Genomic DNA, 19,493 nt, shown 5'->3' with positions numbered 1-19,493 from the left:
CTTCCACCTACTAAATGTAGTGGCTATTCCTACTTGATTCTAGCTGAGGCACAAAATATATATGTATATATATATATATATATAGGTAATAAGAACATAAAAATATAAAATATTGAATAGCTACTAAATTATTTTTATTTTAATTGTATATATCTATTTTTTTTGTGCAAATATATTAACAATTGTTTCAGTATTAATAGATTTAGAAGTTTCTTTTTCAATATAAAATATTGAGGTGTTTGTTGAACCTTTCCTGCAGCATAGAAGTTCAAAGCCAAGTTTTTATTCTACGCATGGCCGAAAAACTTCTTTCACAAGTGGAGGAACTTATAGGAATTGTTAAAGTAACTTGAAATAGTTTATATAAATTAGGAAAAGTCTCTGTTTTGTTAAAACCTTTTTCGCATAATTTAAAGTTATATAATTCTCATCGGTAAACTGCAATATACTTTATAATAATTATAATTATAATAATTCTTTGCCAATTTTATTTCCGATTGTAATACATCTTTAGATACATTCATCAAATCCTGAAAAATATACAAAATACAGGTTCACTTTTAATAAAACTAGAAAACTAGAGCATATGTAAGTAAAAATTAATTTTCAGAAACCGATACGATACTTACTTTATAATGATCTACAAAGAAAAGACTTTCCTCAAAATTTAATTGAAAAAATTTATCAACAGTTGTAACCATTTGGAGACTTTCAGTATAAAATTTTTTTTCTAGATTTATCAAGATAGCATCAAATACAGGAAAGAAAGCATTTTTTCTAAAATAATCTTCAATGGTTTCAATGGTGTCATTAATATTTTGTTCAGCACTTGTGGTTGTAGTAGTATCAAAATGTTTAAGATTGTGTGGCTCTTGTATTTTTCTTTTGCATCCTAGTTAAGTAAATATTAACTTAAAATTATTATAATTATAAATAAATATAATATGTTTATTAAGTCTTACCTTTATGGTAATATGGCGTTTGTATAGATATTTCATTATCTTTAGCAAAGATTTCTATTTCACACCAAAGCTTAGAAAAATATTTTGTTGTTCTAGAATTTTTAAAAATCATCATCACATCTTCAATAATATTTTTAGATTCCCCTAAGGCTGCATTTTTTTCTTAAAATTTGTTAGAAACAATATTAATATTAATTAATACTTTATGTAAGATTAATAAATAAACTATAAATCGTCCATTTTTTAAATTTGTTAATATACCTAAAACAAAGATATTGGAATTTAAATACTTTGAATCATTAATTATTACTTATTATATTATATCAATTGCTTCATTTACTCCTCTATCATCTTCATTTTCAATTTTTTCTTCTAAAGCTTGAATAATTATTTTATAACTGTTTTTAACAGACTCTATATTTCGATAACAGCAATTCCATCTAGTGTCACTAAGTCTAATCATTGCTGTATGTTTTATTCCAAGTTTAGTTTGAATCTCAGTTAATTTTTGATTTTTTGACGGCTGAGAAAAATATACGTACAGAGATTCTAAAGTGTTGAACACATGCTTGGTTTCCTAATATTAATATAAGTAATAAAATCTTGAAGATCTACGATGTATATAAATATTCATTACCTTTACATATTTACACATATCAATTACAATGAGGTTCATTTTATGAGCCATACAGTGGGTATAAATAATGTAAGGTTATTGATTTTTTATTTTATTTTTTAGTCCGTTAAATTTCCCAGACATAACATTTGCACCGACATATAACTGAGCAACTATTTGTAGTATAGAACTAAGTTTACACCTTTTCAGGTACCATAATATGTAATGATATAAACTTTCAGCATCTTGATTTTTAGAACAATCTATAAAACCGAGAAATCTCTCAACAACATCTAGATTTTTAATATACCTAACACATAATGCTATTTGTTCTTGTTTGTAACACCTAAAAAATAAATTCAATAAAAATAAATTAAGAAATCCATATATAAAACATAATTTATATTTCACCTTGCTTTATCACACACAATTCCAATTACCTCTACGTCTTCAATATCTTTCACAACATCTGCACATATATTTATAAGTTCATCTTGGATTATATGACTTAAGTAATTGGTTTTAAGATAAATTTTTTTTTTCAAATTCCTCATTACTTTTTGCTAACAATTTACATAATTCTTTAAAGTTTCCTAAAAATATATTAATTTTTTTACAAATAATTATCATAATTCGATATTTTACATTTAAGATAATTTAAGACTATTAATAATATTAGTTATTAGTCATTAATTTTTAGTTGTTAGTTTAATACCTTGATTTAAAGAATCTTTTGTCTCGTCGTGTCCCCTTAAACCAATTCCTTGACAACTTACAAATAAAACAATATCTACTAACATTTTCATATATTTTTTATTACTTTCAACCGGTGGCGTACCCAGGGGGGGGCGCCACAGGGACCATGCCCCCCCTTCGTTGGCTGAATTTACTAGATTTTATTTTAAAGATTTATATTTATTCATATACATGAACGCATACTACAATAATATGCTAATACCAATAAATATTTTGCGGTCTTACCAGTAATCACTATTACCGTTATCACGTTTCACTAGCATGGTTTCAAAGTTTCAGATGCCGCCAGTGAGTAGTTACACAGCTGTTTTGGTGACACTGACATAGTTTGACGGTCTCCGTACCACAATTCGTAGTGTAAATAGTGTAATCAATTACCACTTATCATTATTCAGAAAATCTACAGCCGTATCAATAAAGTGTATTATTTTAGACTGACGTTATCGTAAAATACGAGTATAGTCATAGTGTAAATTATTGAATTTTTCAGTAATAAGTATTTTTTTTTTGTATTCAAAACTATAAAACAAATAGCAACAAGTATGTCTGATAAGAGATCAATTGTGCGGGCCGGGTACATACAATAATAGGCCGTGCGCCCGGTTTCCGAATTACTTCGTGGCGTACTAACACACCGACCGACTTGTGTAATGTAAACTTTATGTATATGTGTTAGTGTGTGTATGCTTAAAACTAATGACAATAGGTAACTCAAATGATAAATAAAAATAGTATAAAATGGTAATTATGTTGCTGTATTGTAATTGTAAAATAATGAAATAATAAATAAACAATAAATCACAGCAACATCAAGGTACAAAAAAATATAGTGATAATATTACGGCCCTTATGGCCAAACAGGAAGAAGGTATAATATAAAATAATAAGCCTAACCAAAATGCCGGTTCGGTACAACCAGATATAACAATTATCTATAAAATAATCAAGTAATAATTGCAAGTTTATAAAGAAATCATATTAACATATATTATAAATGGTAACTAAATAACTAAATAAACTGCGTAGCCCTTATGACTAAACAGAATTAAATATGAATATAGTTGATAACAAATAGGTAAATTATAATAAAATTAAGTTATGGCCCTTCTGGCTCAATATAATATTAATATAGAATAAATATGAAATATTAAATGAATTAATATAGCAGACCGCTATTAGAACAGTAGCTACCTAGTATAATTAGTATAAAATATAAAAGAAAAGCCCTTCTAGCTAAACAGCGATAATTATTATTTCTTAGTTGGTAAAGATAGCCCTTTTAGCCCAACAATTTTTGAAAATATCTTTTTTTTTTATCTATTTTCTTTATCTAGATGAATTTGGATATATTATCTTTCATCTCTATCTAGATAAATTTTGCATTATCTATTCCCAACATTGGTAGCGAGTGCAAAAGTACAAAACAAAACAGTTTTAGTTTATTTAATTGTATATTATTGGTTAAAAGTATAACTCATGGGTAACAGCCAATGAAGTATTATAAATTAATATCTTATCCATTATAATACACTACAATATGTCTATATACAGTATATTATACAGAATAAATCATGTATATAAAAACAACAATCGCTCGTCGAACACTGTTTCCTTATCGTAAATATTCTAAGAAAACAAAATAGGTACTAATTATTTATTATTATGTTTAATCAATATTATTACCAAATATGGTAATGTCTACGAATTGAAAATATAAATAGATCTGTTGACTGTTGAATTATAAATTGATTTGATTTAAAATCGTTTTAATTATTAAAATTATTTTGATTTTGATATTAAATATGGATTTCAACTTTTTTCAATTTCAATATAAATTTTGAAAATCATTACCAACCATTAACGATTTTGGTTTTGATTTTCTAAAAGATTTTTAACGATTTTTATCGATATTCAGATATCAATTTTGAAATGTATTTCAAACCCAAATAAAAAATACATTGAGTAATAAACAATAACGTATCACATTTTAATAATATTATGATTGACAAGGCCGTAACTGGAAAAAAATTTCGGAAGGGGGTCTAACATTATTATTTAATACAATTTATAGTTAATAAACTATATTCACCGCTAAAATGTTTCTACTTTTGAAAATTTCGGGGGGGGGGGTCCGGACCTATGGACCCCCCCCCCCAGTTAAGGCGTTGATGATTGATATTCCAATATATTGAAAATCAATAAATAAATATTTTATCAAAATCGTATTGAATCTAAAGTTATTGGGCATTTATGTTCCTCAAGGATTTTTAGGGCCTTGAACAAGTTAATTCGGAGGCACTTAAATTATCACACTAATATACGAGTATATAAAAAAAATACACACCAAGCTTATAAAATGCTGGTAAATATAGTTTTCCAAGCCTTAACCAATCAAGGTCATTTAAATGCGTCAATACAATGAATTACATTTTCAATAACTTCTCAACAATATATTACCAGTTACAACATTCAATAAAAATTAAATTTATTTCTAGATAATTTATAAACAGCTATAGAAAATAAAAACTTGAATTTTGTCACGTCTACACTTCACACTCTGACAATGACCATGATAAATTAGTTATAAATATTTATAAATTAAAATAACTAAAAATGTAGCCTGTACAATAGTAATTAAATATAAATTAAAGTTAATTTTGTTTAATCAAATTTATTAATATTTCATAAAGAAAAATAGTTTAGAAATAATATATTAATATTAATAATCTCTAATGGGTAATGCCTAGTATTTATAATCAATCTAGACTTTAAAGGGGCCCCATTTAAATTTTTCTAGACCGGGGCCTCAGGAAAAATAGTCTCATTTTCATCCCCTTCCCTATCCTCTGGTTTCGTAAATAATGAGCGCGTCTACAATTTTTATGGTATTGTTGTGAATATTATTGTCGCCGGTAGACGACTTTTTATGTAATACCGATGCACTCACAGCCGCCTCGCCTACTAAACAAAGATTATCGAAAATAGTTTTTCCGTCGTTACTTTTTATTTTTTGTAAAATATTTTTTCCTGGTAAACATTCAGCAAAAATTTCATGCAACACGTCATTAGATAGGAAAACAGAAACGGTCAATATCCAAGTTTCTATTTTTTATTTTCGGGTTCGATTTTCTCGGTATTTTTATTTAGTGCGAAGGAATAGTTGAAAAAAAAATAATAACTGCAAACATATTGAATTTTTTCAAACCACTTCGTTCATTGTTTTCCATTTTACAAAATAGGAGAATCTAGTATTTGACAACATAACACGTTGCTTATTAATTTCAGTTAAGATTAGATACATTTTCCAACAAAAATGTATGGAATAACTTATCACTGCTTTTGAATTTGAACACTTTCTCGACTCCACGTATTCGATCTCATCAGTTGAATATTTCTACTTTTAATATAAAATTTGATTATTGGATATCTTTGATAAGGTTATATGTGAAACTTAACAGAATTTAGGTAAATATTCAATATTAATTTTGACCATATTAAATTCCCAGATAGACGTAATTTTGCTTTGAACTCGCGTTGTGTTCCTTTTAAACATTCGAGTACATAAAAAAAAATATGTATAAATTATAAAATATTATAATTTTCATTTTCCAGGTGAGAGGTAGTGTTTCTTTTAACTCCGAATACATACAAAAATTCGATTCGGTCGGATCATTAAAATGTTTAAGTTTTCAAAAATGGATAATTGCCATAAATATTATTTATTTCAACACTAACTGAAATCAAAGACTTTTTTTTTCTGTCTCTACTCTATCTTATACCGTTGTGTTACATAATACAGGAGCGAAAATAGTACGTAACGATGTGAATACACAGATGCTCGTTGCGAATGTAGAATAATAATACAATAATATAAACTATCCGCGTTCGAATAGCGAAATCTGCAGTGTGCGCAGTCCAATTATTTTATTTTTTTTTTTTCATCCATTTCTGTTTGTTGAAATTTCCGTTCGGCTAGACATCGAAAAGAAAAACCCGTTGATGTATTTTGCTGTCAAGTTTTTTTTCTCATAAAACGAAATACAAAACAGGTACTCTGCATAAATGATTGATTGTGACAACGACTGATGTGTGTAGCTGCGAAATATTTGTTTACGGATTGGCAAACGCGACAGATAGGGGGAAAGGTGTTAACTTGGAAGTGAACGAACTTGTTGAACTGGAAGCGTAACGTTATGAAAACGGTGACATACGAAAAGGTACGAGAGCAATAATAACATCTTATTATGTGCATATAATTTGAATGAAATCTTACCGCGTCATCGGCACGCCCTTGTTTGACAACGTCGAGTTTTAAGCCGGGTCCACACCAAATGAGCAAAACGTTTTGCAACGTTACTACCGTGTTCGGCGCGTTTGATGTGGATCTAGCCCGCGCACGAACAAGGATGTTTGTGCATGTTGCGCGCTTTTTCGGGTTGATATGGGAAATGCGTGGTGTTCCACGCGTTTTGCTTATTTGGTTTGGACGACAAATTGTCAGTGTTGTATTGTTGCTGCTACGGTGAATACGTAATTGTATATTATTTTAATAATAATTATAACAAAACAATTGAAATAGTTAATAAATAAAAAGAAAGTTTATTAATTAATCATGAGATGTAATTCAGAAAATACTTGGGATCAAGACAGAGTTATCCAACTAATCGAGTCCTATCGTGAAAACCAGTTTTTTGGAACCCAAAAGACAAATCGTACTTCAACAAAATAAAAAAAAATATGCATGGGTTGAACTATCAAATTTAATTCGTTTTATAAGTAGGCTTTGTATAACAATAAACGCAGCACTAGTGATTTGATCGGACATTGTACTAGTGAAAGATAAATTATAAAAATTTTAGAACGAAACAATGAAGCGGACAACTGTGCTCTCTGAACGGCATATTCACTGAATGCATTGACAACAATTGGAAAACATATGATCATGTTAGAACATACATTTCTACGCGCAGTATGGACGCCTGTCCTCGTGAAAATGTTGCAGTTATGTTACAGCAACGTTGCGAGCGGAGGCGCGTTTGATGTGGACCCGGCTTTACAAAACAGAACTGTGACCAATGCAGTAGTATAACTCTGATCGACTGTAGAAAAGCTACGTGCGAACGTGTGTTCAAAGCCGTATTTGGCTATGCACGAGCTTTTGGCGCGCAAAGTTTAGGGGATGTTTTAGAAACAAAATTATGATTATTATTTTTCATGTTACTTAATAGTTTCCAAATTATAACAAACAAATTTGCGATTCGAAACGATATTCTTATACCTACACTTGTACTTCTGTGTTTAAAAACATATCAACGGCGATATTGTTTATCACGTAAATATAATAATAAACAACTTGTTGTTAATCAAATTTACCGCTGAAGAAGTAATCGTCGTATCTATAGCATTTAAATTTTGATTTGAATATTATTCGATATTATTTTTAAAATACAACTTATTGTTTAAGCCTGACAATCAAATACTTAGTTGAGATAGGTCGCATCAATATGCTACAACGAGAAGCTGTAAATTATTTTTTTCGAAGCCTCCGTCAGTCGGGGGTCCCATTAGTTTATGGATAATTGGCTCATGCCCCACGTGCCCTTATGGTACAGATGGTATTGCGTGTATTCGTAATATCGATTTTGTGTTTACTATAATAATAATATAAATCAGAACACGATTTTTATTTGAACAGAAGACGCAATTGTTGCCTCAAAGGAAAACTATATTTTTGATTAACAATATAACTAGGCGTTGTATATGTTTGTCGTATTGTAATATTTCGTCATACGATTTTCGCGTTCATACATTATTTTATGGTTTGACTTATTTTTTTTAATAACATTTTAAGGTGTTTAATATTGTATGTATTTAAAAAAAAGATAAACAGTGATCCACAACAAATCGAATGAAACAACGAAATCTAGTAAAATGTTATGTAATAACATACAATGAATCATCGATATCTTTAAGTCGCATAGGAACAAAAAAAAAAAAATTGACATATCGAAGGAATTTAAAATATAAATAAAATTTGAAATAAAAATTGGGGAAAATGTATATTTATAATAAAGAACGTATTTATATATTGTATACTTATTATTAATATTTGTCATTTGGTAAGTATACATTATTTTCTATGAAAGTAGAAAATCTGTCATTTTTGTTTGTTTTTGTTTAATATTGGAAGTATTAAACTACCTAAACTATTAAGTGCAGAAAAAATGTTGTCATAAATTCCTGACTGTTGTTTGGACGTATCATCGAAGTTTATGAATATAAGTACGTGTAACTTTATCACCGTTATCGGTCACTTGCTGAACTATAATCAAATATCAATGCTGTGTGTACAAGTTTTGTCATTTATCTTATGTTTTATAGTTTGGGCAATTTACACATTTCCAATTCGTCATATATTCGAGTTTGTGAATCGTAATAGGCGGTGGGTACCAAATAATGACTTTGACTTTAGAAAAATTCGACTGATGGAAATTCGATGTAACGAAATAATTTGACATGTAAGTCCAATATTGAATGATCGGGACTGAAAAAAAAATTTGACGTACAAAAACTTCGAGAAACCGGAGTTAGAGTCAGCGATATTTCACTGTATAATATATTTTATTCTCATAACGTTGACGAATAGTGTATACAGTCGTGCCAATTTTTTAAAAGTTTAGCAGTAAATCGATAAATTTATTGCTATATACTCATATTGAAAGTAACATCTGGAAAAGTTATTAACTTCGTATATACCTGACGATTAATTTTTAATTCGAAACCGGTATAAATATAATTATTTTCCAGGCTAAGCTTTTATATATTATTTATTTATTCGTTTATTTATTTATATATGAACTTACGAAAATTAAAAATTTAAAAAGTTTTAATCGGTATACGCTTTTTTATATGATGGAAATCCAAAGCTTATATAAAAAAAGAAGCCAAAGCTTATTTATAAGTAATAAAAAAAATCTGTTATTTTTATGCTTCAGATTTTTAAAATATAATAAATATACACTTACTGCCTTTAAAGTACTATAAATTAAAATTTGAAATTTCTTAAATATTAAGCGAAATGAAGAATGTATTACTGGTCTTCAATCAGTGTTGAGTTTTTTTTTTTAATTTAGTTTTATAAGATCCTCGTTGTACGGAATTCATTTATTTTACTCGCACTAACTTAGTTTATTTTTACAACATTTCAAAACGTTATGGGAAAGAACTACTATATTGCGTTAAAGTGCAGTACACCTTACTTGTGCTAGTATTACAGCAACTGGCCAAAGTGATTGTTATTGTTGGTTCAAAGTTTCCGATAATTGTTATAGGTACTCGGTTACCGACCGGAACGGCAGAGCGTCTGGGGATTTGCCGTAATATTATTCTCGTCCACCCACTTCCCCCATTGGGTAGCGAAAACGAAACCACGCATACAATAGAAACAACAAGCGGCGGCTCGTGCCGTACGCAGACAGGTATATGATAAAAAATTGTCTTAACATTAAAAAACAATCTACATTAAACACATTTGGTAAATCATTATTATTATTACTATTCTATTTATTTAAATTATTTTTTTTAGATATGTACCTAGTATCATAGGCTACTTTAAATGACATACCTATATAGGTATATTTTATTATAAATACATTACATTACATTATATATTACATAGGTATATGTACATAGTCAAATGAGAGCAAAATAAGCACCTAAAGTTAGCTGTACACATTACAGCACATATAACTATAAGAAGCATTGATCATCTAAGTGAATTAATCAAATCATGTGGTAAGGATCTATTCTGGAAAATATTAAAATACATAAAACCAAATGTTCCAAATAATTTTAAATGTGATATCAGCAGTTTTATCAGAGCAATTAGTTAGAGATATTGGTGGTAATGGATATTCTCTTATAGTTGATGAGTCGACTAATATTTCAGTTACCAAATATATGGCTTATAGTGTAAGATATTTCAGTATATCGTTACAAAAAATTATAACTCAGTTTCTTGGACTCGTCTTAATTGAACGTGCTACTGCAATAGCACTTCGAGATGTAACTATAAAATTTTTAAAATAAATAAAGCTACTCCCAAAAAATATTATTGATTTAGAAGTATATGGGGCTAGTAACCATTGTGGTTAGAATCATTCATTGTTTACACAAAAATTTCACCAAAGTTGCAGCTTGTCAAATGTGTATGCCATTCCTTAAATATGTGCTCCACAAACGCTTCTTCATTATTACCAGCAAATGTAGAAACGTGAAACTGTCTACTGGTTTTCATATAGTACTCTTAGGCAAATTAAGTACAGCCAACTGTTTCATACTATAAATAGTAATGTAGTCAAACAACATAAGCTCATAAAATTGAACGCAACTAGATGGTTAGCATTTTATAATTGTGTAAAAGTTGTATTGGAACAGTGGGTAAAATTGAAATGTTGTTTCCAGTTGGCATTATTAAATGAAAAATGCCACACCTCTACATTACTGTATGAAATGTACTAAGATGATACAAATTTGCTGTATTTGTTGTTTCTGAGCCCTGTGCTTAGAGAAGTGACTCGTGTTAATTTAGTATTTCAATCTGCACATGCCGACTTAACAAAAGTTTATAGGCATTTAAAAATGCTTTTGTTACCTATGATAAAAAGAATAATAAAACCAATTTTTTAAGAGACAATGAGTGTCCATCAGTATTAAGATTAGAAGATGTTAGGAAAGTTGACGATGCATTGAAAAATCCATTAGCTTTGTTATCAATAAGTGAAGTCGATTTTGGATTTGCTTTCAATGAACTATCTGAGAAAAAGACCATTTCTTCCATTAATGTTCATACAGTACAAACAAATTGTGCTGTATTTTTGAAATATTTATGCGAAGAACTAGTAAAACATTTGCCTTTCAATACGAAAGTTTTTGAAAAAATTCGCTACTTCAACCCAACTACTGTGCTTTCTGCTATTAGACCTGCCTTTAGAATTAACAAGTAACTTTGTGCTTTAATACTATTGCTTTTTTGCTTTTTAATTTATTGTTTTAAATATAATTCAGAATAAAATAAATAAAACATTCTAAAAATGCATAAAATTATTTAATATATTAAACTGTTTTTAATTTATTTTCTACCAAAAAAATCTGAATACATAAATCTATCTTTCAGAAATTCATACTAATATGGAATTGCTTGAAATCTAATGGCGGAAACTTGGTACATTGAAGTATTCGCATATTTGTAGCTCTGATGTACCAATAAGTGAAAAGGATTAATCTGCATTTTGGGTAGATATCTATAATCTTAAAGATAGTAGTAGAAAGAGAATATTTGAAGACTTAGCCAAATGGATATTGCAAATTTTGTCTCTACCATTAGGTAATGCATAAATTGAACGCGTTTTTAGTGTGATGAATGCAGTAAAAGCAAGGTCCAGAAATAGAATGCAATTGAATATTTTGGATGTGATTTTAAGAATAAGATTATATTTAAATGTACAAGTTCTTTTTTCACTTTAAAAAGCTTAAAAATGTATTTTAATATCCATTTTATATTTTAGAATCACAATATATGTTGTAAAGATTTTATACCCTCAAAACCAATGCTGAATAAATTTAATTTCAATATTTATGATAACCCTGACAAAATAAATACTGCAGAATATCAATATTCTGAAAATGCAATGGAAAACACACTGACTTTACTAGCAGTTGAAGAATATAATTTGTAAAGACTAGCAATAGACAATAACATATTGCCAATACTTAATAATTTAATAATATTGTGCAATTTAATTTAATGAATATATTTTATGATGAAGTTATACAATTTGTGTTTTTATTATACACATTTTTTTATGTGATTACAAATTTATTATGTATTGATGTTTAATAAGAGTATAATAATATAGAATATCTTATAACAGAGCATTTTTTAAGCGATTTTCACTGGGTGACAAAAAAATGTTAAAACTCAAAGTAGTCAACGTATAATACCACAGTATGACGATAGTACGATATATATGATGATTAGGGCGCGAATTTTAATGTAATTACATAATTTTATTGAATGTGAATTTCTCATTTCCGATTAAAAATAAGCACGTTTCATAACACCTTGAATAATATGAGATCTTTTTTATTTTACATATTTTCACATTGATGTAAATACATATTTTTAAATATTTCATCAATATTTACATATTTTGTAAATATTTCACATTTTCATACCATTTAAATACGGTTTTTATTTAATTTACAATTATTATATTTGAATTAAATTCAATAAGATATTTCAAATCTTGATCCATATAAAATCGCTATTACTGCTGATATTATGTAAAATAATAATTTGCAAAATAATTAAGTATATATTTCCACATTTTTTTTGTTTCTTGGTTAAAATAATAGAACTATTAGAGATAATTTTACTAATAAAAATGAAAATATGTTAAATTATATAGAAATAACACCATCCAATATATATGTGGTATGAAATATGTCCCATTAACCTTAATCGACGTTGAATGCACCATCAGCCGCCACGAGTTGACTTTGAAATCTAACCGCCGTACATTAAAATTTGAAAATCTTTAAATGAACGTCATATCCAATTGTTTAGAAGTAGACGACTATGAAGATGATTAAATGAATAATTATAAGTTAAAACTAAAAATTAAAAATAATTAAAAAATTAATGTAAAATACCGATTTTTTTTTGTTAATATTTCATATTTTTTAATACATGTTTTAGCAAAAATAAAAACATAAATATTTACATATTTTGAATTTTTTATTACATAAGTCCACGCCCTATGATATTTCACGTCCGCTTCACATAATTTCGTCTAATCTTTCAAAATACTATCGACAGAATATAATCACTGGGCGATATTTGTGTCGCCTAGTTAACTAGTTAAAAAATGCACTGTCTTATAAAAAAAATAAAACAAAAGTGAATGCCTCAAATTTAATTTTAATTTATATTTATTTAATAAATAGTAATTGCATATATAGGTATAACAGATAGTATTAGTTATCTGATAACAATTAAAAAATTGTAAGAATGTTTAATATTCACAATGTTTGATGATAATGCTACAGAAGAATTTTGTAATGAAATATTTAATAAGTACAAAAATGTTTTCATGAAGCCGTGGTTTTTTTTTAGTTTTTGATTAAATGATAAAGTATTGGTGGTATTGGGCGGTATCAGCGCACTTTATTTACGATTTGACTTCTATTCTTTCTGGCAAACTTGTCTTCAAATGATGCACATTCATAGGCGCAACTAGGAGGGCGCAAAAGGGTTTTAGCACCCCTGAGTTCAAATGTAGCATTCCTGCGGTTTTTTATCAGATCTATATAATATATAGTAATTATAGTTAAATACCATTTTATTTTATTTCCAGGAATTTCAGAAACCCCAATATTTGGCTCTAGTTGCGCAAATGTGCACATTATAACAAAATCGATTGTTCACGTCGTATTGATATTGCGTTCGAAAAACAATAGTCTTAGCCGAGAAAGGAACAAGCATTGTAAATATGTATTGTACAAATCACGGTCGGTGGCATACGTACGCTACGAAAATCGATCACGCAAGGCGATCATTCGAAACCCAATATCCGTTTTTGCCATTCGTATCGTGAAGTAAACAACCATGTTGAAATGTTTATAATATTATGATACACCTTTGCGCGACAACGCTAAGCAGTGAAATGGCGAAGGGGGTAATTGAGTTGCGGCTTAGGGCGGCTTTATTTCTTCGCTTCAGAAAGGGAGGGGGGAATATTTTTTCGTAAAAATATGTACATACTTATACTATAATCGAACCCAGCATTGTACAAATACATGCATAACGTATACACATAAACAAATATACAAGTTATACATAATTACATAAATGAAAATATTTAACACAATCAAGATGAAACTGACACTTAGGTTATTAACGCAGTGAGCAACTATGTATCTCAAAATGAAGCCACATCTAAGTCCACCCGAGTACCAACGATTTATGTAAAGAGGATTATCGATTTTTTCAATATTCATTTAGAAATTAATATTACTGACAGGTCCACACCGTAATTCCTATTAATCCGGCCTAAAAACCGCATAACATACTGTATAGTAATTGATTAATTGAGCGATACATATGCATAATTTCACAACTTTCGGCCTCACTGCAAACGTCAGTATCAGCTATAGTGATAAGAAATTTCCATTATTCTACAATCTTAACTGATTTTTCAGACGCTAACCTGGCCGAACTAGAACCCTCTGTCACGCGCGCCGTTAATATTAAAAAGAGTCGTCGGCCCTTACCACTGTTCCGCGTAGAATTCGCTTTTAATGAAAATAACTAAAAAATGTTCAAGATCAATACACTGCTCTGCTCTGTTGTAGTTATCGAAAAAATAAAACAAAATAGTCCATCCCAATGCCACACATGTTTGACCAAATATGTAACTATTGTGATCAATTGCCTCTAACTGAAAACTTTAACTGAAAACTGCACCAAATATCGTTGTCTATATTATGCTTTGGCGCACATATAGTATCGTACAGAGATTGTAAAATATACAAAAAATTGACAGAGTCCATAAATAAATCAAAAAAGGTAAAATTTCAAACTCAACACGTCTCACGTTTCCACAAGTCGTCATGTATCCAGTACAACCTCGTCTGGTCCATTATACGACAACATAATAGCCGCCAAACCTACGTCCAATACTTCCGGTTCGATATTAAGAATTTTGAACGAATTCAAAATCTTATCGAACCTTTTTATCTATTTACTCATCGTCATTTTAAACCAACTCGCAACAAACCTCCCATAATAGTAAGTAATTTCAATATAAAATCTCTTATCCATAAACCTCATTAAAATTATAATTATCTATATTTAATTCCCTATATTGTGTACCAAATAAATGATATATTTAATGATTTATGAACATTAGTATTATATCATCAATCAAATACATGTCATAGCTATATTTTATCAAATGTTAAAAACTTGTAAGAGCATTAATTTGCTGAAACATTAAAAAAATAAATAAAAATATTATGCAAAATAGAATGTTCTTGGTCAATGATGAGCCATATACTTGAAGTAACATTTGTAGTAAGATTTTTAGTTGGTATAAAAAAAAATACAATCATATTTTATTGTTTCAAGTTATTTTATTTATTATAATATTACATGTATGTATATGTAATGTGTATATAAAAAACTAAAAATTAACTATTATAATTTATTGCAGTTATTAAACGCCTAATAGTACATCTAACCGTGTACTTTCAACATGTAATTTAACTGATTAATGTTTGTTGAGAATTTTAAATTACAGTTGGTGGAGTATTCAAATATACAGCACCAGTAAGTAAAAATATAAATTGTATACCGGATGAATTTAAAATTAATAAAACGCTTTGAAAATCATGTATTTGGTTCAAAAATTGTTAATTTTATTGAAAAATTACTCCTCGTTTATAAATTACAACGCTACTTTATAAATTAAATGTGAGTAATTTTATGTGTTCCCAAACGTGTTCCAATAATGTATAGGTTTTAACATTATATAATATACTTTACTTTATGAATATTTTTTAAAAACATTTTTCCTCCCATAAAACAGAAATCAAATTTACATAGAAATGTAATTATATCGTATATATTTATAGCTTTATTATTCAAAAAAATAAGTTAAGCGTGAAAATATAGTCTAACTAATTTATAGTGTATTGTTTTTAAACTATTGTTGAGAAAATTTGATTTTTGGCCAACCATTTTCATTTTTGATTCGATTATCACACCAAGAATAATAATCCGCTTCACAACATTTTATCAACGGTGTCATATAAGTTTGAATTCACTTACACACATACACACACACACACACACATTTATATATATATATATATATATACATACACGGCGTACCGGGTAAACGTTACGGAAAAATAATAACGTCGATGGGAACTTCATAGGTACGATTGTTCGGAGTACCGAGGAAATAACCTCTCATATTTCAATAATGGATGGATTTGACGATACGCATCAAACGACCGTAACCCATTCGACCGTATCCAAAATGAAAAGGGCAATACGTTCTACCTGGAGCCGAGTAGTTTCAAACATTTCTTCACTTCGCTGGTAAAGTTTTTGTACGTATAAAACGTTCGCAGCATATTATTCTTACCGAACACATAAGCAGATGCATCTGATGCAAATATACGCACGTTAACGTATTGGGTAAGATGGTACAAGGAGACATTTTGATATTATTCCAATAAACTCAGGTTGACCGGTGCTCGAAACTTTCACTTATGTTGCGCGTCAATAAATCGATATGAGGAACAATGATTGCTCTGTAATTATAATTTCCAAGTAAAATGTTGAATAAAAGTGCAAGCTTTTACTACGATTCTAAAAAAAAAAAATTTACAGTATTATTAAATCAAAAAAAATAAATTGTGCTTTGGTTACGATATATACATATATATATGTATATATACCATTTATTCACTAAAGATTATATTTAGTTCACTTTAAATATACAGTATAGCTTAAAACTCAAATAATAATAAAAATAGTGCACATAAATATTGTTTGTGAGTATAATCCACTGATTATAACCCCACTGGGTTGGCCGGGGGGATATTACCTCCCCAAAGAAAAATGTATCCACCCTGAAAATTTTTTTTTATATATATTAATTATTTACTCCTATAGCATACCACATACTTCATACCCCACTTCTCGGATTAAAGGTTTAAAATAAAAAAAAACACTGAGTATAATCAATAAATATATGGGATAAACGTGGTAAAGTTTCGTCGGTGAATTCTTTAATGTATTGGGGAACTGTCGTATCACATATTTTAACCATTTTCCACATACATACACACATAAGAGAAATACATGCGTACATATATGAGTGTACGTGTATAAATTTCACATAATATGTGCTGTTATGTGGCAGACATAAATAGTTTCACAAAACATATTAAATTCACATAACTTTAAAGCTCCAGGTGTGTTGGTATATCATTTAATGATGTGTACCCAGTGGCGTACATTCAATCTTACTCGGGGGGGGGGGGGGGGGGGGGGGTTTAAACAAAAATAATCGTTATCTATTTTTTTTTCGTTACATAGATAAATAAGATAAATAACTGCTATAAATAGATATTATATTATACAACTTTTTTACTAATTTACAGTTAACTTTAACATTACAGTAAATTAATAGCTATTGGAATATAGTATAGTTAACAAAACTTTTCACACCTATCAATATAATTATTTAATTATCATAATAAAAAAACACATTTGTATAGTTGTATATTTTGAATTCAAAGCGTAATAATAAAATTACGAATATATTACACGTCATCAATAATAAAACAATTTTTTTTTTTTTGGCCCTGGGGTGGTTGAACCCGGAACTCCCCCCTTAAAATTTCGAGGGGGAGCTGCAGCTCACTTAGCCCTCCCCCCCAAATAAATACACCCCTGGCATACGTACATGTAAAATTAATGTTCGTATGTATATTATACGTTCATGGCGTTAGTGCATTACCAATACAAACTGAAGTTTACCCATTCTTATAAACAAAAAATAATCCTTTTTAAACAATATATTTACCTCAAATAAACTGCGGGATACTAATGTAGAACCGGGATTGTTAAGTAACCTCTGACACTCCCCCGTATGTGTACTAATGTAACGAGTATGATAATGTTGTTGATAACAATGTCTACTCTTCGTAAATGTGATTCAAATTAAATCAAAAAATAAATGATGAAGGGTATTTTGTTCTTGTTCAATGTTCTATAACTGAATAAATGTGATAAAAATAGTTAACAATAGCTGAAAAAATGTAATATATAACGTATAACATTTTTAGTACGGTCAATAAAAATGGTTTTCATAAATCCATAGGAAATTATTTTCATTTAAGTTGCACATACAATATTGGCTTTGGTACAAATAAAAGAGGAACATACGTCTTTTTCCGGTAAAAACAATGCACATCAAACGTCATTCATGACATTTTGCGTGGTACATTTTAAATACCTGACCCATTGGCTTATTGGCTTACAGTTACAGTATTTCAAACGAATATACATACATACATTTAAAAGAAAGAATTGTGATTTTATTTACGTAGGTACGATTGGACGTTTACCAAATCATAGCGCAAAATTAGTTTCTTTTATTTTAACGTTAGACCTCAATTCCATTTCGCTCCTTTTTTTTGTTTTGCGGTCCTGCCTTCAATTTAAACATCGGCAGTGAAAAATATATTAGTGGCTATCGTAATAAAAATACGTTTTCAAATAGCGTAATTGCACAAAGATAACTAAAAATTCATTTAGATAAAGATAAAAGATAGTACTATTTATCTGGATAAAAAAGACAACATTTATTTTCATTTTATTAATTAATTTACACTTTCTTTTTATAAATTTATGTTTGAAAAAATTAAATTAATTTAACTTTGATCTAATGGGTACTTTCAATATAAATAATGAACAACAAATTTTTATATTATGAACATTTATGTATAGGAAATAAGTAACAAAAAAGTAACTTAGTTTTAAAAAAAATACATTCTTTGTAGGTATATTAAAATTTTATAAAACAATTCTTTAAAATGTATATAATACTTATTATGGAGTAATATTTATGGTTAAAATATTAAAAAGTTAATTAAACCATTGTCTATAGTATTTAATTCTATTTCTTAGATATCAAATATTGTAAGAGTCACTAGAAAGTATAAGTTGAATAGTCTTAATTAAATATGTAAACAATTCTTAAAAATAATAAATATAAGTACAATTTAAATAATATAACTAAACATATATTGCAGTAATTAATTATAAAGTTAATAAATTAATAAAGTTTTCATTAATTTTCAATTTTTATTAGTTTTTAACTTTCAAGTTCAATCTTTCAAATTTTTTGAATAAATATACTCGTATTTATTCATCTAGATGAATTATGTTAGATAACTCAAGAATTCATCAAAGATAATTTATCAGATAACTAATTTTGTTTATTATCTAGATAAGATAAAAAAAATATTTAATCATTTATCTGGATAATGCTCAATACTGTCAAATAGTATCAAAGTTG

The 19,493-nt window shown here is 28.2% G+C and overlaps 1 pseudogene; it reads left to right on the top strand.

Annotated features, from left to right (window-relative positions):
* Positions 1-10,845: 10,845 nt before the first annotated feature.
* On the top strand, positions 10,846-11,339 carry LOC112693300 (annotated as a pseudogene).
* Positions 11,340-19,493: the final 8,154 nt, after the last annotated feature.

This window comes from Sipha flava, unplaced genomic scaffold, assembly GCF_003268045.1.
Source record: "Sipha flava isolate LNK unplaced genomic scaffold, YSA_version1 84_pilon_pilon, whole genome shotgun sequence".
Classification (NCBI taxonomy): Eukaryota; Metazoa; Arthropoda; class Insecta; order Hemiptera; family Aphididae; genus Sipha; species Sipha flava.
The sequence above is the reverse complement of the archived record's forward strand: the minus strand, read 5'-3'. Positions and strand labels throughout refer to the sequence as shown.